The sequence below is a fragment of the Pseudophryne corroboree genome, chromosome 1 (genome assembly GCF_028390025.1).
Source record: "Pseudophryne corroboree isolate aPseCor3 chromosome 1, aPseCor3.hap2, whole genome shotgun sequence".
NCBI lineage: Eukaryota > Metazoa > Chordata > Amphibia > Anura > Myobatrachidae > Pseudophryne > Pseudophryne corroboree.
In genome coordinates, this window is record NC_086444.1 from 578,016,161 (window position 1) to 578,043,117 (window position 26,957).

Below are 26,957 nucleotides of genomic sequence, written 5' to 3' on the forward strand. Positions count from 1 at the left end.
TTATACAATTGTTTCAATGGTATTATAATATATTTTCCTTGTCAATAATAATAAATAGTTGTATTCATGGTATTGCAATGCTATTGCCTTAAAGAGCATATGAAATTATAATTACATAGCAGCTAGGACCACATCCTGTAATTGTATTTCTTTAATGAAAAATGTAAATTAGCTTAGCAACTCACGTAGTTATGATAATCCCCTACCTAATCTGACCCTGTAGTCCCAAAATGCTTCAGTGCTAGAGATTTAAAATAAACTCAAATGTAGTTTGGCAAAACAGTTAATAATATGTGCTGGAAAACTTTATATGTTTACATTTGTTGCTTTGCATTATTCCCAACTTTGCAGATCTTGGAATCAGGACAGATTGTGACCAAGGAATAATGTGGATATGACCACAACATGATGTGGCATAGCCAAAGTGACCACTAGGCATTAGTCTCTTAACCCAATTCCTTTAAAAGCCCTCACTGCAGCACCCCAGTTCACCAGCAGAGTCTGTAGTCAAAGCTGCTCTGAATATGACATACCACCGAGCACTGTGACCGATTGAATAAGTGTACTGATGTTCAGGGTGACGTGACAGAGCCATTACATTGGGACTACCCTGCTTACTGTCAATTGAAACAGTTAAATGGTATCACTTTGTGTTAGGGGGTGGAGTGTTAAGATCCAATGCAAGATTTCCAGGTAAATGTATTGGCCAATCCCAGTGTGGACATCATTCATTCTGCATAGTATTTGACACTGATATACTGTAGATCAAGTTCTGCATATTACTGTAATAGACAATATATTTGAAATAATTGCATGGTTTATATTTAACTATATTTGTATATGATGCTCTGTTTCACTCCTCTGCCACAGGTCATATTGTGAAGGGGGAAGGGCAGACAATAAATCTCAGTTATTGTATTGGATGATTCATACACGGGATAGGGCCATGATGTCACAGCAGCTTACATGGATGTTATTTTTTTATCTGCATCATAATCAATTGTTTTTAGTTTTCCTTGAATTTTTCCATATATATTTGTATTAGGTATATTCAGTAGCTTCCACTCGTTGCCACAGTAGCTGACATTACAGCTAAGAATTCCCACTGATTCACAACTGACAGACTAAAGGCAACAGGAAATGTTTCTCAAGTTTGATGCTTCCTATTGGGAATTGGTAGGATGTAGGTATCTCCAAGATAGCATCTAAAGTACATATCCCAAGGGAAGTAAACTAACTTTGCGTTGGTCCGGATACTCAAGAAGACCATAATAAATTATAACATGGAGACACACTTGCCAAGAAATACTTATGCCAAGATGCTAATTTAAGTTATAAAAATAAGACTTAAAGCTGCACTACCACCTGCTAGGTAAATGTTACAACCTTCTTCTTCCCCTAGCTGCAGCTCCTTGGAAAACTACTACAAAGAGCAGTCATTCTGTAATACCTACATGCTAGATTAGTTCCATTTGCCAGTTTAAATTGGCTGCAAAAGGAGGTATGTGAGTGGTATATACAATAACAAGCTGCAATTTCTCCGGGTTCTTATCTGGGTCTATGAATAGAGCCAGAGGAGCTCTGGGAATAACAGCAGCATGGAGATGCCCAAGGGGCTATGACTAGGATAAGGATAAGTTTGGTTACATTTACGTAATAGTTGGTAATGTAGTTTTAAATAATACTATTCCTTTAAAATACTAGTGGTTTACATTAATTTTCTTTAATGTATCCTTTTACACTAGTACAGGCCTGGCCAACCTGTGGCTCTCAAGCTGTTGTGAAACTACAAGTCCCAGCATGCTTTATTTATTATTACCAGTTATTTATATAGCGCACACATATTCCACAGCGCTTTACAGAGAATATTTGTCCATTAACATCAGTCCCTGCGCCAGGAGAGCTTACAATCTATATTCCCTACCACATGTACATGCACACACATTCACGCTATGGTTAGTTTTGTTGGGAGCCAATTAACCTAACAATATATTTTTTGGAATGTGGGAGAAAACTGATGTACCTGGAGGAAACCCACTCAAGTACGGGGAGAATATACAAACTCCACACAGACTTGCCATGGTGGGAATCTAACCCATGACCTCAGTGCTATCAGGCAGTAATGCTAACCATTACACCAGCCATACTGCCCAACTGTTTACCAACTGTTAGTGGGATTGTATGCTGGTACTTGTAGCTGAAGAGCCACAGGTAGGCAAGGCCTACTAGTAAGATGCTGTTACATCTATCTTCAACCTCTTATCTGCATATTGAAACTAACTTTATGAGCCATTATTTCTAACTAAAGCTTGTTATACACTGGGCGATATATCTATCGAATGGCCTATATATCAAGAGCAGATTGGCGGGTGTGTACAAACGATATAGCGTCATTCACAGACATATCGCCTCAGCCATGTTGCACAGCCGATACCTGACATATGAACTAATACATAAACCAAAATGTAAATGAAAATGTAAGAACATGAGGATCCAGTTAGCAACACATTACCTACTGTAAATCCAAATAGTCCTACCAGTGATTAATGTATTGCAATTGTACAGATTAGAAAATAACTTACCTAAATACATATTAAGACCAGCTATATGTTGTGAGGGGAGGGAAAGGAAACATCTCACAAAATCTAAGAATGTAGATTTAAACCTAACTTTGTTAACTATCCTTGATACTGCCAGAAAAGCCAATTCTGAGACAGCTGTTTAAGGCATATTACATTTCATCAATTCAAGATATGGGCCAAGGCTGATTAGGAGTTACAGGATTTGTTATGGTGACCAAATAGCAACAGCCACCCACCCACATAAAATAAGCATTATGGTGGATTTCTTAAGAAATTTATTTTGTGCCATACAATTTCATGTAGAAACTAAAGGAGAAAGGATAGCAAGCATTACAATTAGTCACTGTAATTGTCCTTTTTACATTCAGATTTTAATTGTGAAACATTTTAATATTAATTAACTTGATCTTTACGCATGGTGGATGTTCTGTACACTATCAAATCTAAATAAACTACATTGTGACAGGACAACTGTGTTGGAGAATAGTAATGGATGGCTTGGGTTCTATGTATTAAGAATTTCAGAAGTGCTACAATGTGTATCAGTTGGTATGATGGTGTGTTTTTACGAATCCAACATTATTATCAGGGCTATGTAGTAAATAGTTGTTGCGAGAACACGCTGTCCCTTCAAATGACAACTCGGCACAAATGATTTCACATTTTCTGAAGACTCCTACTGAAACTGATGCGCAAGCATGGCAGTGTTATTTCCCAAAGAACTATACTTTCAGAGCTTAATACATAGGGTGAGACTGCAGTCCCCAATGAGAATAATGGGGACGGCAGTCTGTAAAGCTAATTAGCCTTTTATATTAGATATATGTGATATCTGCTACATCAGGCTAATATTGTACATAGCCCTAATCCACATGATTTACGGAGAGCGAGAGAGAGAGAGAGAAAGAGAGAGAGAGAGAGAGAGAGGGGTGGAAAAAACAGGTGGCACTGCTGGGGCTGGAAGTAATGCAGCGGAAGACGCCCAGAGCTTCGAGATTCCAGCCGTACTTGTACATTTTTTTTTTAAAGAGGCAATCATTTACAAGGCAAAACCAGGTTAGTTTTGCCCTGTAAATGATTACTGCTTTAAAAAAACGTTCGTGTTCGGCTGGAATCTCAGAACGCCGCACGTCTTCCGCTGCATTACATCCGGCCCCTGGTATGAGAAAGGGAATCATGGGAATGTGTGTGAAATTTGCAGAAATAGAACAAGAAGCATTAAATAGTGCAGCACGCAGAAATGCAAATCTGTATGGTCTCATTTAACACAATGATTTTAATTATGTACTTTCCTTGTTTTGAAAATGCATGTTAAATTCTGTCTTTTAATTACAGAGGGTATGTTGTCTAAAGCTGCCATGCTTGTGTATAATAACTAATGCTGTGACAAATTCTAATTATTGAGGTAGTACAACATAACTCATGAGATGTTGTGGTGTTTATCCTTAATTCCTTTCCATGCAAAGTATAGCTGTGAAATGTGATACTTTATGTCTGTATATGCGAGAATAGTTAACATCATACTTACTTACTTACTCTCTAGAAATGTCCTGTAGACTCCAGAATCTCCAGTGCTGTGCCGGATGCCCACAAAGGTAGGCAGGTCACCCAGAGGCCCCCCACTGTTGTCCAGTGAATCTACTTTACAGACTGGGAATGATGTCTTTACATAGCAGATGGCGGAGTGGGGGAGGCCATGATGATGCAATTGAGGCATCTCAGTCCCCAAACAAACCACTTGGATGAACCCCACCCCCGAACTTCCCACCTGACTGCCCACTTCTGAAAGAGGGTGCCAAAAGTCGTCATGTACAGTTAACATTTATTTTAGTATTGCTGTATGAAGACTACAGTTGACCTCAGTTAAATTTTCCATAGCCTTGGTCAGTCACTATCATCAACCTCACGCCCCATGTCACTATTTCCAGTTTTTATGGAGTCAATAAGTCTTCTTAAACAGTGTGGTCTTTTTAACTACACCGTCCTGTTAATTAGTGCTAAATGCTATTTTTCGTGCAAGCAATTCCTAGCCCCTGCAGTGCTTTATGCCAGCAAATCCAGCATCTGCCAATAAATGATGATAATAATGACCATCATACTCCTCTAGACATTTGCTAGATTTTAGCACATGTCATGTTTAGAGCTCTATCAGTTAATCATCTCCCTGGGACATCGCGTACTGCAAACAAGGTCATGAAAAAGCGTGTTTTTTCTCTCATTACTACAAAGCATGACTATTCTACACTTGAGTGACTTCATGCTAGGAAAGTTTGCAGAGTGTAGCATTAAAATGAATTAGAATGCTGACAGAAATCTCTAACTTTGCCATTTACTAGACCTGAAATTTCTGAGCTCTCCACAAAGATTTAGGGTTTTTTTTTCATTGTTTGAAAATAAGTCTGTTTTATACTTCCTTTCTATAACAATCATGTCCAACTCTGCTGGGAGTGCATTCTTTATTAAATATTTCCTGTAAAGTAGCATATTTTTTTTACAGAACGCAACTAGATTCCTTTGTTAGGGGTCCATTGTCTGTCTCCAGTCTCCACTTTAATTTACATATATATATATATATATATATATATATATATATATAACGACTTTTGGCAGCACTCCCAGGTACAAATAACTCAGTCCCGGTGCCCTCCTAGACCCGCAGAGCCACGGGTCAATACAACAGTCCACTGTAGGCGGCACACTGGTCACAAAAGGTACAAAACGGCAGGTTGCAACAACGTTTCGAAGTTTATTCTTCGTCCTCAGGTTACAAACAGCAGACGGGGGGGGGGGGTGCTTTTTCCCCCTGGTATCCCCCCAGCACTCTGACTAATATCTGTAACAATATTTGAACCTATCTGGTAATAGAATTTCAGAGCATTGGTTACATGCGTTTGCAAATATATGTTTATCTGCTGAGCCGCGTCAAGGATCCTCCGATATCAGCAGTCCTAAGACTACATAATAGCAGTGGCTGCTTTTTCATGTAGCCCACAAATGTTAGACAGCTTTATTTTTACACTGTAGTTTATATTTGAGTTTGGACACGCTCTTCCCATAGTGAAATCTCTCTGCACGATTTACATCTGCCCCACCAGAGTGCAGCATGTTTTTGCAAGGTGCAAAGTAACTTACTCTCTTTTGCTGTACTCCATCTCAGAATCAGCCCCTAAATATCCCCTGCTCTTCTTATCTCTACCACCTGACTACAGCAAATTCAGCGCAATCTGAATGTATGCCGGATAGTTGTGCAGCCACTTTAAATATTTCAGAATATTTGGGCTCTATGTTGAAAAAATGTGAAAAACCAAAAAAACAACTTGTTTGACTAGGAAGTCAGTTAAAATTCCCAGCAAATCATTGCAGCCTGAGTGTTACAATACTATTTTTCCTGCAAGGAATTCAGTAGTTGATAGATGGAAGGGATTAGACAATAGGCTGGCTTTTTGCACTTCCTCTCCCAGGCTACTGGTAGTCTATTATCTGTATTCACACCTTGGCACATACTAGATAAGTGTTTCATAACATGGACAAAATTGGGGAAAACACGTACAGTACTTTTAGATGAAATGGCTATCTTGATGACCTTCACGGCAAATCATATGAGGTCTTGCCGTGGTTGCACAGGAACCATAGAACCCATTCTTCTTATAGCAGAAAATATGTCTCACTATAAATTAATAATTGTTTTTGTCTCGGTGGCACAACTGGATGTGCAGGAAGTAAAACATACGGATAAGGGGGGAGGGGTACACACGGAGAGATGTTTGCTTCATTTCTAAGCAATCTTACTAGATTGCTTAGAAATTAAGCATGGATCTCTCTGTGTGTATGCCCCACAGCGATAGCGATGCGCGGCCCCACGTGTTGCTATCACTAACTCTAGATTGACTTGCATGCATGCCAAATCTAGTGATCACTTACTTCACCCAGCGGTGAAATGAGTGGTTCCCCCCCCCTCGCTCAGCACACATTGCGCTGTGTGCTGAGCGTAATAAGATGTGTGCTGAGCGTTCTGTGCTAGATCGCTCAGCACACATCACTGGGACTCATCTCTCCGTGGGTACCCTGCTTAACTCACCTATGTCCAACTTCTGAAAGGGACCTTTAATCACACAAACATTATTTATCACCAGATTATACTGACATATGATAAGATGATATATTGTAAATACTAGAGATGTGCACATGAAATTTTTCGGGTTTTGTGTTTTGGTTTTGGGTTCGGTTCCGCGGCCGTGTTTTGGGTTCGACCGCGTTTTGGCAAAACCTCACCGAATTTTTTTTGTCGGATTCGGGTGTGTTTTGGATTCGGGTGTTTTTTTCAAAAAACACTAAAAAACAGCTTAAATCATAGAATTTGGGGATCATTTTGATCCCAAAGTATTATTAACCTCAAAAACCATAATTTCCACTCATTTTCAGTCTATTCTGAATACCTCACAATATTATTTTTAGTCCTAAAATTTGCACCGAGGTCGCTGGATGACTAAGCTAAGCGACCCTAGTGGCCGACACAAACACCTGGCCCATCTAGGAGTGGCACTGCAGCGTCACGCAGGATGTCCCTTCCAAAAAACACTCCCCAAACAGCACATGACGCAAAGAAGAAAAAAAGAAAAAAGAGGTGCAAGATGGAATTGTCCTTGGGCCCTCCCACCCACCCTTATGTTGTATAAACAGGACATGCACACTTTAACCAACCCATCATTTCAGTGACAGGGTCTGCCACACGACTGTGACTGAAATGATGGGTTGGTTTGGACCCCCACCAAAAAAGAAGCAATTAATCTCTCCTTGCACAAACTGGCTCTACAGAGGCAAGATGTCCACCTCATCATCATCCTCCGATATATCACCGTGTACATCCCCCTCCTCACAGATTATCAATTCGTCCCCACTGGAATCCACCATCTCAGCTCCCTGTGTACTTTGTGGAGGCAATTGCTGCTGGTCAATGTCTCCACGGAGGAATTGATTATAATTCATTTTAATGAACATCATCTTCTACACATTTTCTGGAAGTAACCTCGTACGCCGATTGCTGACAAGGTGAGCGGCGGCACTAAACACTCTTTCGGAGTACACACTTGTGGGAGGGCAACTTAGGTAGAATAAAGCCAGTTTGTGCAAGGGCCTCCAAATTGCCTCTTTTTCCTGCCAGTATAAGTACGGACTGTGTGACGTGCCTACTTGGATGCGGTCACTCATATAATCCTCCACCATTCTTTCAATGGGGAGAGAATCATATGCAGTGACAGTAGACGACATGTCCGTAATCGTTGTCAGGTCCTTCAGTCCGGACCAGATGTCAGCATCAGCAGTCGCTCCAGACTGCCCTGCATCACCGCCAGCGGGTGGGCTCGGAATTCTGAGCCTTTTCCTCGCACCCCCAGTTGCGGGAGAATGTGAAGGAGGAGATGTTGACAGGTCGCGTTCCGCTTGACTTGACAATTTTCTCACCAGCAGGTCTTTGAACCCCAGCAGACTTGTGTCTGCCGGAAAGAGAGATCCAAGGTAGGTTTTAAATCTAGGATCGAGCACGGTGGCCAAAATGTAGTGCTCTGATTTCAACAGATTGACCACCCGTGAATCCTTGTTAAGCGAATTAAGGGCTCCATCCACAAGTCCCACATGCCTAGCGGAATCGCTCCGTGTTAGCTCCTCCTTCAATGTCTCCAGCTTCTTCTGCAAAAGCCTGATGAGGGGAATGACCTGACTCAGGCTGGCAGTGTCTGAACTGACTTCACGTGTGGCAAGTTCAAAGGGCAGCAGAACCTTGCACAACGTTGAAATCATTCTCCACTGCGCTTGAGACAGGTGCATTCCACCTCCTATATCGTGCTGAATTGTATAGGCTTGAATGGCCTTTTGCTGCTCCTCCAACCTCTGAAGCATATATAGGGTTGAATTCCACCTCGTTACCACTTCTTGCTTCAGATGATGGCAGGGCAGGTTCAGGCGTTTTTGGTGTTGCTCCAGTCTTCTGTACGTGGTGCCTGTACGCCGAAAGTGTCCCGCAATTCTTCTGGCCACCGACAGCATCTCTTGCACGCCCCTGTCGTTTTTTAAAAAATTCTGCACCACCAAATTCAAGGTATGTGCAAAACATGGGACGTGCTGGAATTTGCCCATATTTAATGCACACACAATATTGCTGGCGTTGTCCGATGCCACAAATCCACAGGAGAGTCCAATTGGGGTAAGCCATTCCGCGATGATCTTCCTCAGTTGCCGTAAGAGGTTTTCAGCTGTGTGCGTATTCTGGAAACCGGTGATACAAAGCGTAGCCTGCCTAGGAAAGAGTTGGCGTTTGCGAGATGCTGCTACTGGTGCCGCCGCTGCTGTTCTTGCGGCGGGAGTCCATACATCTACCCAGTGGGCTGTCACAGTCATATAGTCCTGACCCTGCCCTGCTCCACTTGTCCACATGTCCGTGGTTAAGTGGACATTGGGTACAACTGCATTTTTTAGGACACTGGTAAGTCTTTTTCTGACGTCCGTGTACATTCTCGGTATCGCCTGCCTAGAGAAGTGGAACCTAGATGGTATTTGGTAACGGGGGCACACTACCTCAAGAAATTGTCTAGTTCCCTGTGAACTAACGGCGGATACCGGACGCACGTCTAACACCAACATAGTTGTCAAGGCCTCAGTTATCCGCTGATGACTGCTGTGATATTTCATCTTCCTCGCAAAGGACTGTTGGACAGTCAATTGCTTACTGGAAGTAGTACAAGTGGGCTTACGACTTCCTCTCTGGGATGACCATCGACTCCCAGCAGCAACAACAGCAGCGCCAGCAGCAGTAGGCGTTACACGCAAGGATGCATCGGAGGAATCCCAGGCAGGAGAGGAATCGTCAGAATTGCCAGTGACATGGCCTGCAGGACTATTGGCATTCCTGGGGAAGGAGGAAATTGACACTGAGGGAGTTGGTGGGGTGGTTTGCGTGAGCTTGGTTACAAGAGGAAGGGATTTACTGGTCAGTGGACTGCTTCCGCTGTCGCCCAAAGTTTTTGAACTTGTCACTGACTTATTATGAATGCGCTGCAGGTGACGTATAAGGGAGGATGTTCCGAGGTGGTTAACGTCCTTACCCCTACTTATTACAGCTTGACAAAGGCAACGCACGGCTTGACAAATGTTGTCCGCATTTCTGTTGAAATACTTCCACACCGAAGAGCTGATTTTTTTGGTATTTTCACCAGGCATGTCAACGGCCATATTCCTCCCACGGACAACAGGTGTCTCCCCGGGTGCCTGACTTAAACAAACCACCTCACCATCAGAATCCTCCTTGTCAATTTCCTCCCCAGCGCCAGCAACACCCATATCCTCCTCATCCTGGTGTACTTCAACACTGACATCTTCAATCTGACTATCAGGAACTGGACTGCGGGTGCTCCTTCCAGCACTTGCAGGGGGCGTGCAAATGGTGGAAGGCGCATGCTCTTCACGTCCAGTGTTGGGAAGGTCAGGCATCGCAACCGACACAATTGGACTCTCCTTGTGGATTTGGGATTTCGAAGAACGCACAGTTCTTTGCGGTGCTTTTGCCAGCTTGAATCTTTTCATTTTTCTAGCGAGAGGCTGAGTGCTTCCATCCTCATGTGAAGCTGAACCACTAGCCATGAACATAGGCCAGGGCCTCAGCCATTCCTTGCCACTCCGTGTGGTAAATGGCATATTGGCAAGTTTACGCTTCTCCTCCGACAATTTTATTTTAGATTTTGGAGTCCTTTTTTTACTGATATTTGGTGTTTTGGATTTTACATGCTCTGTACTATGACATTGGGCATCGGCCTTGGCAGACGACGTTGCTGGCATTTCATCGTCTCGGCCATGACTAGTGGCAGCAGCTTCAGCACGAGGTGGAAGTGGATCTTGATCTTTCCCTAATTTTGGAACCTCAACATTTTTGTTCTCCATATTTTAATAGGCACAACTAAAAGGCACCTCAGGTAAACAATGGAGATGGATGGATACTAGTATACTTATGGATGGACGAGCGACTGCCGACACAGAGGTAGCTACAGCCGTGGACTACCGTACTGTGTCTGCTGCTAATATAGACTGGATGATAATGAGATGAAATTAATATATATATATATAATATCACTAGTACTGCAGCCGGACAGGTATATATATTTATTATGTAATGACTGATGACGGACCTGCTGGACACTGTCAGCTCAGCAGCACCGCAGACTGCTACAGTAAGCTACTATAGTAGTATGTATCAAGAAGAAAGAAAGAAAAAAAAAACACGGGTAGGTGGTATACAATTATGGATGGACGAGCGACTGCCGACACAGAGATAGCTACAGCCGTGGACTACCGTACTGTGTCTGCTGCTAATATAGACTGGATGATAATGAGATGAAATTAATATATATATATATATATATATATATATAATATCACTAGTACTGCAGCCGGACAGGTATATATATTTATTATGTAATGACTGATGACGGACCTGCTGGACACTGTCAGCTCAGCAGCACCGCAGACTGCTACAGTAAGCTACTATAGTAGTATATATCAAGAAGAAAGAAAGAAAAAAAAAACCACGGGTAGGTGGTATACAATTATGGATGGACGAGCGACTGCCGACACAGAGGTAGCTACAGCCGTGGACTACCGTACTGTGTCTGCTGCTAATATAGACTGGATGATAATGAGATGAAATTAATATATATATATATATATATATATATATATAATATCACTAGTACTGCAGCCGGACAGGTATATATATTTATTATGTAATGACTGATGACGGACCTGCTGGACACTGTCAGCTCAGCAGCACCGCAGACTGCTACAGTAAGCTACTATAGTAGTATGTATCAAGAAGAAAGAAAAAAAAAAAAACACGGGTAGGTGGTATACAATTATGGATGGACGAGCGACTGCCGACACAGAGGTAGCTACAGCCGTGGACTACCGTACTGTGTCTGCTGCTAATATAGACTGGATGATAATGAGATGAAATTAATATATATATATATATATATATAATATCACTAGTACTGCAGCCGGACAGGTTTATATATTTATTATGTAATGACTGATGACGGACCTGCTGGACACTGTCAGCTCAGCAGCACCGCAGACTGCTACAGTAAGCTACTATAGTAGTATGTATCAAGAAGAAAGAAAGAAGAAAAAAACCACGGGTAGGTGGTATACAATTATATATATATTATATACAATTATATATATATATATATTAAACTGGTGGTGATTAATTAAACTGGTGGTCAGGTCACACTATCAGCAACTTGCAAGTAGTACTCCTAAGCAGACAATCACAATATATACTGGTGGTCAGTGTGGTCACAATGGCAGTGTGGCACTCTGGCAGCAAAAGTGTGCACTGTACGTTAAAATATGTACTCCTGCTCTCAGACTCTAACTGCTCCCCACTGTCTCCCCCACAAGTCAGATATACAGTCACACGATCACTTCAGCAAGTAGTAGTACTCCTCCTAATGCTCCCCAAAATTACTAAAGTAAATACTGTGTCTCTCTCTACTCTAGTCTCACTCTCTTCTCTATAAACGGAGAGGACGGCAGCCACGTCCTCTCCCTATGAATCTCAATGCACGTGTGAAAATGGCGGCGACGCGCGGCTCCTTATATAGAATCCGAGTCTCGCGAGAATCCGACAGCGGGATGATGACGTTCGGGCGCGCTCGGGTTAACCGAGCAAGGCGGGAAGATCCGAGTCGCTCGGCCCCGTGTAAAAAAAAAACTGAAGTTCGGGCGGGTTCGGATTCCGAGGAACCGAACCCGCTCATCTCTAGTAAATACCCCATGTTTGTGTGTGTGTGGCAATTCATGCCACTTTAAGTCCAACCTTATATTGTACTATATATTCCTGGTGAGAATATCAACGAGGCTTAAGGGCCCTACAGACTCGGCGACCCGCCGCCGAGCTGCCCAATCGCCGATACGGCAGACGGGCGACCCGGCAGCAGGGGGGAGGTGACGGGGGGAGTGAAGTTTCTTCACTCCCCCCGTCACCCGGCTCCATAGCAATGCATGCTAATATGGACGATATTGTCCATATTGGCCTGCAAGTTTAAACGAGCCGGCACCAGCGATGAACGAGCACGGGGCCGCGCATCGTTCATCGCTGGTGCCTACATGCTGAAAGATATGAACAGTATCTCGTTCATTAATGAACGAGATCGTTCATATCTTTCACTGGTATCGACCAGTGTGTAGGGCTCTTTACTTGCTTAGTATTGCATTGTAAATGTAGTACTATTATGCAGGGAATAACAATAAGACTTGTATTACAAACTAACAATATGTCTCTCTGGAGTATATGTTAGTCACAGTTTTTGATGCTATCCAGGGGCCCCAGATTAAGAGGCCCATTTATCAACGAGGTTACTATAATTTTTCTTATGATTGTGGAAAATCACAGTATCTACTTAGGGGCCCATTATCAATGAGTTTTAGCTATTTAAAACTAGTTGCATATGATAAATGGTGCTCCATCCAATCAGCTCCTGTCATGTCTTTGAAAATTATAGCTGGGAGCTGATTGGCTGGAGCACCATTTATCATATGCAACTAGTTTTAAATAGCTAAAACTTGTTGATAATGGGCCCCTAAGTAGATACTGTGATTTTCCACAATCATAAGAAAAAATAAAAATAAAAATAATAATAAATAATAATAATGTGTGTAAATAGAATAAACAGTAAACAATAAAAAGAAACTGGAATTAAGGTGGAAGACTGCGGTGGTACTTACAATGTTGCTGTCATCAATAAATGCTTTATCGCCACTAAGGGATCTTTGATAAGTAAGGAAAAGCCTTTTGACTTTTAAAAAAATATTTTGTAGGAATGCACTAAAACATTATATTTCACAAATGTTACATATAAAGTTAAACATATAAATGTTTTTGCTCCCCTTGCATTGCACATGATTTGTTCCAGATATATTGTTACATGTTTTTTTTTTCTTTACTTCCAAATCAGAATATGGCTGTATGCATTTTTAAATAAGGTTTCTCCTGGCCACTTATATGGAACCTCTTGGAGTCCACGTCTGGGCCCCACAATTTCTGATGGAAGCTCAGTGTATACGCACATAGCCACACATACAATTATTTATTACTGCAGTGTTTGCTCAAAGACCATTAGCAACTAACTATATTTTATCCAATAAATTGTTGTTCTGTTGGAAATGTAAATGCATTTTTAAGCCAAATAGTTTTTTGTTATGCAATGCCAGAACATTGACACAGCACTGTTTTCTGCAGCTGTACTCACTTATTTTTAATATCAGGTTGATGTTGTTGTTTTAGACATACATTGCTGAAAAAAAGAAAAACAATTCTGTAACTCATTCTAGTTGTAATCCAAAATTTGTAGATTAGCTGCTTCAAACGATAGAAAGTATGCAATGCTTATTGTATATCCTATTTCAAATTAAGTTACATTATTATTTAATAGTATTGTACTGATTAATATATTTAATGTACTCTGATACAGAGGAAATACTCAGTAGGGAATATGATGGTAGTGTTGGCAACGGTTTATAAAAGAAAACAAAAAGAAGAAAAAGAAATTGGTGCACAAAGGTAGCTTGCTGGCTCACAGCACTGCGCTCTTGGGTTCAATTCCCACCAAGGTGCTATATGTGTGGAGTTTATATGTCATCTCGCTGTTTGCATGTGTTTTTCTCTGAGTACTCTGGTTTCTGACAAAAAAATAATATTAGTGCATACATGCCGACATTCTTGCTGCCTCCTCCGGGAGGAGACAGTCCGAACGGCAAAGTGTGTGTGGGTTGGGGGGGGGGATGGCACGTCAGTGGCATGGACAGTGACACCAAATGGTGGGTGTGGCAGCGGAATCAAGTCATCGTGGCCCCACCCCCGCTGCACATTGCAGAGATTACTGGAGTACCTGCTCTCAGAACACATAGTCAAGCTTAAGAGTCCCAGTTATAACACTCAATCATCATGCGCCATAGTGGAAGTCATGGGGGATGGGCAGTGATTCGGACTGGTGGTCCCCATTCTGATATGCTTCCATTTGCTTTCATAGAGCTGGAGGACTGAACATCTGGAGGAATAATATTTGTAAATATCAGTCGGTTTTTACATTTGGTCGGTGAAATTAGCTGTGTCTTCACTCCTGTGCTGAACTTATTTTTGCACTTTTATGTTCATCAAGTTCCAGCTTCAAAATCATTAATTGTTGTGGGACATACTCACACAAGTCATTCTGAGATCCTTTGGATCCCTCTCCCCACATATATTGCACTATGGCCCTCATTCCGAGTTGTTCGCTCGTTATTTTTAATCGCATCGCAGCGATTTTCCGCAAAATTTGCTAAGAAGTTTGGTATTTTACTCACGGCATTACGAGGTTTTTTCTTCGTTCTGGTGATCGTAGTGTGATTGACAGGAAGTGGGTGTTTCTGGGCGGAAACTGGCCGTTTTATGGGAGTGTGTGAAAAAACGCTGAAGTTTCTGGGAAAAACGCGGGAGTGTCTGGGCGAACGCTGGGTGTGTTTGTGACGTCAAACCAGGAACGAAACTGACTGAACTGATCGCAGTGGCAGAGTAAGTCTCGAGCTACTCAGAAACTGCTTAGAAATTTCTATTCGCAATTTTGAGAATCTTTCGTTCGCAATTTTGATAAGCTATGATACACTCCCAGAGGGCTGCGGCTTAGCGTGTGCAATGCTGCTAAAAGCAGCTTGCGAGCGAACAACTCGGAATGAGGGCCTATGAGATGTATTATAGCGGCACGGATCGTGCCTTTGTCTCATTACCGAGGCCAAGCCGGAAGAAGCATTGACAAGATGTATTAACATCTTGGCTGCAGACTGGGGAAGTGAAAACTCCCCCCTTCGGCGATCCCCGCCTCAGCACACAGCACATCAGCATTGTGTCTCCCTGCTCGGCCGGCTCCAGTGCACATGTACGAGATTTTGCTGCTATCGCGAGATCTCACATGCAGCCCAGAGCTGGTCCCTGGTTGTGGTGAATGAGGCTACAACACCTGCAGCTGTCAAAATCGATAGTTCAGGGGTCGGAACGGTCAATGCTACAGACCGTTCTTACATTGCCCTGATAGCAGCACCAATAATGACGGGCACATAGCGCCCCTGTCACCTTGCAGACACTGCTGCTTTAATACAGGTGGAGGAAGCGGTATTAGTGCACATAACGTGCTGATACCACTACCCCCCCATAACACCGTTTCATACATCTACCCATGTATCCAAATATAAAGTTGGTGTTAGCTATCGGGACCAAGTTTCGGGAACTTGGAAAATTCTGCATTTTAGTAATATCTGTGGGTATCCCCCGAACACTGATAAATATTAATTTATATTTTTATTGCAGATTTTAGCAGTCTCCATAGACACCTATATGGGCTTTTTTAGTTAACTAAAACAGAGGGACTGCAGCAGGCTCCGATAGCTGTGATAACCCCCTTCTTACATTCGTCTTACTTCCTGAGGATACTTCATTTTTACAAGAATCCTTTTTACGGCTGTTTGGTGCACTTCCCGTGAAATAGGGTTCTTTGGTATTCATAAGTAAGCAGTCATTAAATAAAAAAGGGTTCCCTTGCTTGAAAGAGTAAACAATGTGTAGTCTGAAATATTGTGTCCAGCCATTTATTATCTATGGCCGTGATTTTCAACCTTTTTTTACTCGTGGCACACCGAACAATATTTTAAAATTGCCAAGGCGCACCATCAGTTCCCCACAGAAAAAAACAATAAACACACATTGGCCCTCACAGTAAAAAAAAAAAAAAAACAACACACATACATTGGCCTACACAGAAAAAACAATCACATTGCTCCCCACATAAATAATGTTGCTCCCTACATAAATCACATTGCTCCCCACATGAATTATTTACATTATTCCCCCCATAAATCCTTATTCTCCCCACATAAGTCCTATTGTTCCCCACAGGAGAAATAAAATAACAAATATTAGCCCCTACTGGTCAGCTGTCCTCCTCCCTGTCCCTCAGTGGCGAGGGTTGTTCATAGTGGAGTGCTGTGAATACTGAGCAGTGGGTGGTCGGGCAGGTGTGGATGTGGGTGGGCAAGGAAAGCTGTGCATGCAGGCAGGAACTGGTAGATGTGTATGCAGGCGGGTGGGCTGGCTGGTGAGACGCAGCGGCCATGACCTATGATATCACACCGCCGTGTCTTCAAGGCATAGGTCACGGTCGGAGCACGACTGATCCTCTCAGAGCCCGGGCCAACAGTTCACTCTGAAGGTGCAGGAAGCTGCTCTGGCTCCACGGCACACCATGCAACTGGTCGCGGCACACTAGTGTGCCACGGCAGACTGGTTGAAAAAGCCTGATCTATGGGCCTAAATCAGAGTTGTATGCTATGCCGAAGGATTCGCAATTGAGCGATTGTCAGACTACGCACATACTGCGATCACTCTGCACATGCGCAAAGGTATCTGTGATTTGATTCGCATTGAGGATCCAGTCGCAAAGTGATTGACAGGAAGTGACCTTTGGGGTAACCCAGTGTTAGCGGGGAATGGTTGTAATAACGCAGATATGTCATGGTCATTTACGGGGCGTGTGATGTCAGCTGTGACTTCCTATGTACTAACACATGATGCCTGTGTGACTACTGCCGCGTCTAGTCTGCATAGCCACATACCTACTCAAGCAGTCAATGTTTAACATTCTTGCGTATAGGCTGCGTATGTATATGCAAATTGCAAATGAGTTGCGTTTGCTCTGATGAGCGTCTCTTTTCATTCCTGGGCAACAGTTTCACTTGCTAACATTAACAGTTGCGTAGCGTAGAAAATCGCAATTGCAATAGCGTACAACTCTGAATTAGGCCCTTTGTTAATGATATGTATAGAATGCTGATTAAAGATGAACAGCAATAATTAATAAGAGGCACCTTTGCTTGAAAGAGGAGACTTTACTCTTTTACATGATGGTTATCTAAAAAACCTCTCCTATGCATATCATTGGTAGCGATCATTGCATGGCAGTGTGTGCTTTGTGCTGTTACAGCATGCACTGGACCTACTGTCTGTCTGTATGTGACCTTTTGATGCTGCAGTGGGTCTCCTGCTGCAACACCACAAGAAAACAGTGATCACTGTGGGCAATGATTGGTGAGTTTTCTTGTAATCCTTCAAATGCAGGATAAAAAAGGTATTTGCCTTTCACAGCCTGGTCTGCTTTAATGGTTCCACTCGTCATTAGCAGACAACAGCTACATTTTGCTGAAATCACACTGGGTCCCGCTAATTGCAGGCTAATACATATGTGAAAGCGGGTTACATAAATATTAGTTTGGCAAATTCTTTTCAAGTCAGAGTAGTAATATAGAGGCTTAAATCAAACTGCAGTCATTGGGGCTGATTCAGACCTGAGCGCTGCTGTGCATTTACGCACAGCGGGCGATCAGCAATAGACTGCACATGCACCACAATATGCATGCGTGTTGGCCAACAACGGGTGTGAAAATTCTGATCGCACAGGCGTTTGCAAGGTGATTGACAGGAAGAGGTCGTTTGTGAGTAGTAACTGACCATTTACTGGCAGGCGTTCCCAAGCGTTTTCAGGGAGGGTGTGTGACGTCAGCTCTGGCCCCGATCAGCCTGTTCTCATCACACTGTAGGAGTAAGTCCTGGGCTGCGTACAGACTGCACACAATGGATTTTTGCAGCTCGGCGTACACATGCGATCGCACACTTGCACGGGCGAATTTACACTCCCCCATGGGTGGTGACTATCTGAATGCAGGACAGCAAAGTTAGAAGTCCAGCGATCAGGTCTGAAGGGTATGGGTCATTAGGTCGACCACTGTTGGTCGACATGCAGTAGGTTGACATGGTCATTAGGTCGACAAGGAAAAAGGTAAACATAAATTTTACTTTTTTGGTGTTGTTTTTTCCGTACAGTGACCGGGAACCCCAATTAGTGTACCGCGTCCCCTTGCATGGCCCTGCTTCGCTCGTCGTGCTTTGAGGCAAAGTGCCGAGCGCAGGTTACTATTCCCAATTGTAGTCCACGTGGATCGTAAAGTATGAAAAAGTTCAAGAAATTAATTTTTCTTTAAAACTCATGTTGACCTTTTTCCATGTCGACCTATTGACCATGTCGACCTAGTGCATGTCAACCAATAGTGGTCGACCTAATGAATGTCGACCTAAATGCTGTCGACCTAATGACCGTATCTGGGTCTGAATTACCCCCAATGATTGTGGATTCGTCCATGTATACATTGCTTTCATTTTTGCTTACAGGTTCGCCTTAACATATTTTTTTCCATAGAATTCCTCATTGAGTACTATGATCATATGCATCAGGCTGAATTACCCACACAGAACAGATCACAAAATAACAAACCTTACAGCAACCCAAAAGAAAGCAGATGCTTACCAGCATGTTTTATCCTCACTTAGGGGCCTATTTATTATAGTATATTTGTGGCATATCCCCCCCCTCCCCTCCCAAATAAACAGTATTCAGGGGGCACCTGCATATATTAAGCGTCCCCAATATGTAACATATCTCAGATACCTGCCTCAGTCCCACCATTTCTGACAGCTTAAACAATATCCCCCATAGGTTACTATGGGTGCTGCTGTGCTGCCAGGTTTACAAAGCTTCAGAATGTGAAGCATTCCCGAGCTTGGCCCCCTACTCCGTTAGCCTATAGTAGCCTATGGGCTGCCTTTCACTAATTTTTTGGGGACATGGATCCAAGGGATCCCGCCCCAGTGGCTTTGGCTTGTTCATGTACTAGCTTTCATAGGCACACATGTGCAGCACAGCAGCTGAGAGGGCTAAGCAGTAAGTAATATGATTGCAATGCGATCACTTCTCACTGATTGCCAGGACAGGCTCCTATTGGACACCCTGTCCCGCTGACTCACTAATGGTACATTCAGTGAATTGCAGCAATAAGGAATCTTTATTTTCAAGGACTGGCCACATATAATAATATCCCTCCTACTAAACATATGCATTTTATGCTGATAGAGTATTATCCCTGCTAACAGTTCTTTATCTTTCACACTGGTGATCTAGAAATGTTTCCATTGCTATGTGTCATTTTACTGTAAAACAATATGCTGAAACGTTTGTTTTTTTCCTCTGAGCAATCAGCATACATTTCTTACATTAGCAACATTATTATTAAATGTGACAGTAAATTGTGATTTCTTTAATCACCAATTTAGCAAAACATCTTCCTTATGTAATCCCAATAGACTGGCTGCATATTTTTGTCAGTGATCTTTATTATATGCACTTTAAAGAAGGATTCCATAGTCTGATCTACATCCCTAGTCATTGTACAATCATGACAAAGAACGGAAAGTAATACTTTTTACTTACAAACTAATAGTACTGGTCTTGAAACAATTAGTCTTTCCTGTTTCCATTCCATGTGTAGTAAGTCTGATAGTATTTATGTCTTTGTGAAAGTCCAGGAAATGTTGCAGAATGTTTGCCACACGATGCAATTCAATTACTGCTTGGATATAATTTACAAAAAAATCACTCTATGAGCACATCACAACATCTTATCCTTGCTGGCGAGCTGCGATGGTCTAATCACCGCTTTCTGCAGATGTGTATACTAGAAGTGTATGTGATTGTGCACAGGGGAACAGAAATCTATAAAATCACATTTGTTACATCTCCTACCATTTTCAAACCTCTTTTCCTTGTATTACACTTTTCTGATTTTTTTTTCTAAAATACCAATTTGACTATCTCATTTATGGCCAATATTAAATTAGAAAGTTAGGGAGACATTAGGAAGATTGCATGTTGCAATTTTGTGTGAGCAAAGCTTATTAGTTTGCTCTAAGTGACCAAACAAACGTACAGTAAATAGAAATGCAAATAGAAAATGCAAAGTGAAATATATATATATGTGTATAAGTATATGTGTATTAGTATGAGATGAGATCCAAAGCCCTCCAGTTCTAAGGTAGAACATAATGAAAATGGCCCTAAAATATGCTCTTTCCACCCCCTTTTTTAATGTCTATGATTTTGTTCACAACTGGAAGCAGTGCCAAATAATGCAATGAATGAGTGACATTGGGGTATATTTACTAAGCTCCCGATTTTGACCGAGATGCCGTTTTTTCTTCAAAGTGTCATCTCGGTTAATCTCGGTAATTTACTAAACACTAATCACGGCAGTGATGAGGGCATTCGTAATTTTTTGCAAGTTCAGGTAAAAAATTACGAATGAATACACCATCGGTCAAAACGCGGCTGTTTAAGTATGAATCTCGGTCATTTACTAAGAAGTGCAAAGCCAAAAAAGAACAAACACTGCCGTGAAAAATTACAACTCGTAAAAAAGTGCTAAAAAAAAACAGACCTTTTTTTTTTATTCGTGATTGGATAGGCATGCACGGATCCATGAGATCCGTGCATGTATATCAGTGGGAAGGGGTGGGAAAGTGCTTATTTTTTCAAAAAAAATTGCGTGGGGTCCCCCCTCCTAAGCATAACCAGCCTCGGGCTCTTTGAGCCGATCCTGGTTGCAGAAATATGGTGAAAAAAATGACAGGGGTTCCCCCATATTTAAGCAACCAGCATCGGGCTCTGCGCCTGGTCCTGGTCCCAAAAATACGGGGGGAAAAAAGAGTAGGGGTCCCCCGTATTTTTTAAACCAGCACCGGGCTCCACTAGCTGGACAGATAATGCCACAGCCGGGGGTCACTTTTATACAGCGCCCTGCGGCCGTGGCATCAAAAATCCAACTAGTCACCCCTGGCCGGGGTACCCTGGGGGAGTGGGAACCCCTTCAATCAAGGGGTCCCCCCCCCCCAGCCACCCAAGGGCCAGGGGTGAAGCCCGAGGCTGTCCCCCCCCATCCAATGGGCTGCGGATGGGAGGGCTGATAGCCTTTGTTGTAAAATAAAAGATATTGTTTTTAGTAGCAGTACTACAAGTCCCAGCAAGCCTCCCCCGCATGCTGGTACTTGGAGAACCACAAGTACCAGCATGCGGCGGAAAAACGGGCCCGCTGGTACCTGTAGTACTACCACTAAAAAAATACCCAAAAAAACACAAGACACACACACCGTGAAAGTATAATTTTATTACATACATACACACATACATACATACTTACCTTATGTTCTCACGCAGGTCGGTCCTCTTCTCCAGTAGAATCCAAGGGGTACCTGTTGAAGAAATTCTACTCACGAGATCCAGGGGTCCAGGCTCCTCGGCAAATCCAGGGATAATCCACGTACTTGAATAAAACAAAAAAACGGTTGCCCGACCACGAACTGAAAGGTGACCCATGTTTGCACATGGGTCACCTTCCCACGAATGCCAGAAACCCACTTTGCCTTCTGGCTAAGTGGGTTTCTTCAGCCAATCAGGGAGTGCCACGTTGTAGCACCCTCCTGATCGGCTGTGTGCTCTTGTCCTCACTGACAGGCAGCACACGGCAGTGTTACAATGTAGCGCCTATGCGCTACATTGTAACCAATGGTGGGAACTTTCTGCCCTGCGGTTGACCTAAAGTGACGTCACCGCTGAGCAGAAAGTTCCCACCATTGGTTACAATGTAGCGCATAGGCGCAACATTGTAACACTGCCGCGTGCTGCCTGTCAGTGAGGACAGCAGCACACAGCTGATCAGGAGAGTGCTACAACGTGGCACTCCCTGATTGGCTGAAGAAACCCACTTAGCCAGAAGGCAAAGTGGGTTTCTGGCATTCGTGGGAAGGTGACCCATGTGCAAACATGGGTCACCTTTCAGTTCGTGGTCGGGCAACCGTTTTTTTTGTTTTATTCAAGTACGTGGATTATCCCTGGATTTGCCGAGGAGCCTGGACCCCTGGATCTCGTGAGTAGAATTTCTTCAACAGGTACCCCTTGGATTCTACTGGAGAAGAGGACCGACCTGCGTGGGAACATAAGGTAAGTATGTATGTATGTGTGTATGTATGTAATAAAATTATACTTTCACGGTGTGTGTGTCTTGTGTTTTTTTGGGTATTTTTTTAGTGGTAGTACTACAGGTACCAGCGGGCCCGTTTTTCCGCCGCATGCTGGTACTTGTGGTTCTCCAAGTACCAGCATGCGGGGGAGGCTTGCTGGGACTTGTAGTACTGCTACTAAAAACAATATCTTTTATTTTACAACAAAGGCTATCAGCCCCCCCATCCGCAGCCCATTGGATGGGGGGGGGACAGCCTCGGGCTTCACCCCTGGCCCTTGGGTGGCTGGGGGGGGGGGACCCCTTGATTGAAGGGGTCCCCACTCCCCCATGGTACCCCGGCCAGGGGTGACTAGTTGGATTTTTGATGCCACGGCCGCAGGGCACTATATAAAAGTGACCCCCGGCTGTGGCATTATCTGTCCAGCTAGTGGAGCCCGGTGCTGGTTTTAAAAATACGGGGGACCCCTACTCTTTTTGTCCCCCGTATTTTTGGGACCAGGACCAGGCGCAGAGCCCGATGCTGGTTGCTTAAATATGGGGGAACCCCTGTCATTTTTTTCCCATATTTCTGCAACCAGGATCGGCTCAAAGAGCCCGAGGCTGGTTATGCTTAGGAGGGGGGACCCCACGCATTTTTTGGGGGGATTTTACATTGTTTAATTAAAAATAAAAAATAAAAAGAACCCCAGCACGGATCACACAGATCCGGCCGAGATTGATTGTAAAAAAAAACGGCAGTGTTTTGCTAATCACTGCCGTAAAATTAGGAAAAAAAAAACGAATGACATCGACATCGGAAGAAAAGAAAAACACGAATACGACAGCTTAGTAAATCCATCGTAATAAATTCAAAAAGTTGCAGTTTTACACTCTCGATGTCATTCGTGATTGAACTTTGACCTATTTTCGGAAATTACGAATCTTAGTAAATATACCCCATTGTGTGTGAGTGGCTATTACCGAGGAGGGATCAAGAGGATCCCTCTCCTGGTAAATTATGCAATATGTAGCCTATAGGCTACAATGGTTAACATTAGCTAATGGGGCCAGGCTCTGGAATGCTCCTCATTCCGAAGCTTGATAAATCTCACAATATAGCAACCAACATAAAAATCCTCAGTAGATATCCTCAAATTTAATAACCCCCTTCCCCCCTAGAAAATAAACAAAATGCCTAATGATCTTTTGCAGAACAGCAGTACCCCAAGCAAACATTTATTAGATATTTCAAAACCACACCTGGAAACATCATTTCATAGCTATCAGCCAGGCATCTGTTAATAGACATTTGTGTGGAACAATGGTTCTACCAGCATTCTGCACAACTGCAGACCTTGTTAGACTCATTATCACTGTGCCTTGTGGCTGTAGGTGTTGGCCTAATACTCTGTTAATGTTTCCATAATTGTATTCACTACCGGTAAATGTTTTATTCTGTATTTCCATATTTGTACTGTCAGGAATAATTGACAGTAAACTCACCTCTTACACAGTTGACTACATAACCCTACCCCTGGTACTGCTCCACTACCACTGTCGGCTTTTGGTGGGTACACAGAGGGGTCTATTCATAAAGCAGTGAAAAGAGTAGAGAGAAGTACCAGTGGAGAAGTTGCCCATAGCAACCAATCAGCTTTAAAGGAAGTCTTCATCAAGTACATTCTATAAAATGTAAGGAAGATTTCTACACTGGTCTGTTTTTCCACTTTTTTCCCTGCTTGATGAATAGACCCCAGAGTGACAAAAGCTACACAGTCTTAGAAGTTACAATTGCTGATGTATAAACCAAGCTGGCTGCCTGAAACTGATGGGTGCACACAGAGCCGGCCATAGGCAAACTAGGCAATTGCCTAGGGCATTTGATATGCCTAGGGGCATCAGCAGCTTCTGCTGATTAAAATGATAAGCGGCATGCCTATATTCTGTGTGTAGCATTTCATATGCAGATACAGCCACAGTCTCACACAGTATATAGGCATGCTGCATATCATTTTAATCAACAGAAGCTGCTTGTGCATCCTAGCCACATAGCAATGCAAATAAGATACATTTTCATTAAAAAAATGTGCCCGACATTAGCATTGAGGCAAGATTTATGAAGACACATCTGTATTCAAGCAGAGGCAGAGGTCACAGTGTTAGTGGCAGTGTGAGTGTTGTGTGCATGTGTGCAGGTTGGTTGTGCAGTAGTGTTCGGAATATGTGTAAGGAGCATTACGTGTGTCATGTAAAAATGCATTAATAATGTGCAACATATGTGTAAAAGGCACTATGTGTGTCATTATGTGTATAAGGGCATTAATAATGTGCGGCATATGTGTAACAGGGTACTACTGTATGTGTGTCATTATGTGTATAGGGACACTAATAATGTGCAGCAAATGTGTAGGGGGCACTATGTGTGTCATTATGTGTATAAGGCATTAATAATGTGCGGCAAATGTGTAAGGGACATTACGTGTAAAAGGGCATTAATAAAAGTTGTCATAATGTGTAAGGCACATTATGTTTATAAGGACTTTAATAATGTTCCTCATATGTGTAAGGGGCATTACTGTGTGGCATTATGTGTATAAGGTGCTCTACTATGGCGTTGCGTATAGAAAGGGCACTACTGTGTCATCTAATATGAATAAAGAGCAATAGGGTGTGGTGTAATGTGAATAAGGAGCAATTCAGTGTGATGTAATGGGAATAAGGGGCTCTACTGTGAGGAGTAACGTTTATAAGGTAAAGTGATACTACTGTGGGATGTAATATGAATTATGGAAACTATCGCATTATCAAATGTGAATAAAGTGCAGTACTGTGTGGCATAATTGGAAATGGGGTTACTATTGTGTGGCCATGCCCCTTGCCAGCAAAAACCGACCCCTTTTTGGACTGTGCGCCAAATGTGCGAACTGTTCCTATTTAAAATATAGGGCGTACAAACCCCAAAATAAGGACTGCTATGGATGAGGGGTGATGGTGCTGGGAAAGAGGTGCAAGGTCAGAGGTGGAACCAGCGGTGGTGCTAGGGGGCACCAGCCAAAATCTTGCCTAGGGCATCATATTGGCTAGGGCCGGCTCTGGGTGCACAGAGAGACAAAGACTGGCCAGGCTTAGAAGATACCCAAGTGGCCCAATCCTGAATCACTAATCTGCACTGTCTATAAGAGAAGTGAGAGCTGACAGTGACGTCCAATATTAACATTGATCTGGTTCCTGTTTGGGTTACCTGCTTGCTGGAGAACTATTACATTGCTTTCCCTGTATGGTACGCTACAGCAGGCCCTCATAAGAGTCCTTTATCTCTATCATTGATCTGATAGAGATAAAGGAATATCAAAGGGGTTACCACTTGATATAATAAGCAGACAAATTACATTACTCGCTGTACACAATGGAATCTGCCCCTAATTAACTCTTAGCAACCTTTTCCGAGGAGCATGACCTATGGGCTAACCAACACTACTGTCACAGCATGTCTGACTGCTAGTTGTGCGAATTCTGCAGTCTCATGCAGTGTCCCAGAATGCAGCTGGACTGCTGGGTGCCTCTATGGGCTCTGGCAATAGTAGCTCCGTTAGGTGGTATGTTAGAGAAGATAGCAGTGCCTAATGACCCTACCTGGAGACAAAGTAACCATAACGTTTAAATACCAATCCAATAACATACAAGTAAATCAACTGTATAAGAGAATGAATGCCAAGCAGGTTACTAGTAATAGCTCACCTGGCACCCTTCACTCACCACACTCAACAAGCGAAAACAGAAGTACATTTTGGGTGTATATTTTTTTTTTCTTATAAATACACATTAACACATATACCAACCCTACTGCAGTGCTGTGGGACTTTTATTACACTACATGTTTGTTACTTTAATGTGTACCTACAAACAGTGAAATCAACATAGTTGTGTACTCAACCAATATAAATAGAAATGCAAGCTATCATTTACAGAACCCAGTCATTTTGAGAATATTATATTAGTCATGAAATGCATCAGGGGGTAGCCCTGTTTGTTACTAGTGAATAGACTATTTCTTTCAGTAAATGGGAAAAGAGTGTGTTCCTGTTTGCGCCAAATGTATTTTTCACACTGACAGCAAAAATATACCAATGAATACAATATACACTCACAAAGCTTGTCACACAATGTGAGCATCATTAATAATAGAGGTTCCTGTTTCTCGCTACTGTTGTGCCTGTAGAACATTTTATAAATAAGTTATGAGAAACAAATGAGAAAGGTGCATTACTTGGGTACATAATGACAGATGGACATTCTGGGAAAGTAGACTATTATATAATATAATGTAATATAAAACCTCACAATCATCCCCCTGGGTTTTCATATTACAAATGTTAAATAAAAGGTATTTGTTTATTTGTTTATTTTTTCCAAAAGACT

At 42.7% G+C, this 26,957-nt stretch overlaps 1 protein-coding gene and 1 long non-coding RNA gene across 5 annotated transcripts in view; one reads left to right on the forward strand and one right to left on the reverse strand.

Annotated features, from left to right (window-relative positions):
• Positions 1 to 26,957, reverse strand: part of LOC134900062 (uncharacterized) — a 191,395-nt gene that overhangs the window by 133,136 nt on the left and 31,302 nt on the right. The gene's annotated exons all lie outside the window — the stretch shown is intronic.
• Positions 1 to 26,957, forward strand: part of LPAR1 (lysophosphatidic acid receptor 1) — a 197,549-nt gene that overhangs the window by 40,434 nt on the left and 130,158 nt on the right. The window contains exon 1 of one of the 2 annotated variants that reach the window (XM_063914214.1): positions 4,154 to 4,177. The exons of the other annotated variant lie outside the window; for it this stretch is intronic. The gene's annotated coding sequence lies outside the window, so the exon portion shown is untranslated. Of the gene's footprint in view, positions 1 to 4,153; positions 4,178 to 26,957 lie in introns of those variants that run through there. 2 annotated transcript variants of the gene reach the window in all.